The 618-nt window shown below is 41.4% G+C and overlaps 1 protein-coding gene across 1 annotated transcript in view; it reads left to right on the top strand.

The window, feature by feature from the left end:
- The window catches only part of LOC103521940 (bleomycin hydrolase), a gene marked incomplete at its 5' end in the record, with an annotated part of 12,970 nt that extends 12,358 nt beyond the window's left edge, over positions 1 to 612 (top strand). The window contains 1 exon segment of the mRNA XM_026832377.1: positions 559 to 612.
- Between the last annotated feature and the right edge of the window lie 6 nt (positions 613 to 618).

The raw sequence follows: 618 nt of genomic DNA, 5'->3' as shown, positions 1-618 counted from the left end.
TTTAATGAGTGTTCCACCGCCGTTTTTACTTCATAGCAATGGAACAACTGCTACATTAGACGCTTGTGGCCTGTGTCGTAGCATGCCCATTCCGTAGTTTACTTTTTTTTTAACTTGATAAGAAGAACCAAAAAGGCAGATATATTTTGCAGAACTTCAAAGAATTATTATTATTATTTTTCAAGTACTTTATTTTCTAACAAATTTTTGAACAATAATACAAAAAAAGGCTAAAATTTAAATCTAAAACTTGTTGTTCCTCTGCAGGAGACGGAGGAGCCCACCAAGTGGCGCGTGGAGAACTCGTGGGGAGAAGAGCAGAATCACAAGGGCTACATCCTCATGACCTCCCCCTGGTTTAAGGAGTACGTGTTCGAAGTGGTGGTAGACAAGAAATACGTGCCTGCCTCCGTGCTGGACGTGTTTAACCAGGAACCCACCATCCTGCCTGCCTGGGACCCTATGGGCACGCTGGCCCAATAAGTGGGGTTCAGTATAAGAAGGGCTGAACCCTATTTCTGCCCTCGTTAATTATAAATGCACTATATCCAAAAACAATATATCAAACAGAACAGAATCGATCAACCAATCAATCAAGTCTAAATGAGATTGGTTTGC

Source organism: Diaphorina citri, unplaced genomic scaffold (genome assembly GCF_000475195.1).
Source record: "Diaphorina citri unplaced genomic scaffold, Diaci psyllid genome assembly version 1.1 scaffold6318, whole genome shotgun sequence".
NCBI classification, from domain to species: Eukaryota; Metazoa; Arthropoda; class Insecta; order Hemiptera; family Psyllidae; genus Diaphorina; species Diaphorina citri.
Note: the sequence above shows the minus strand (reverse complement) of the source record. Positions and strands in the feature narration are given on the sequence as shown.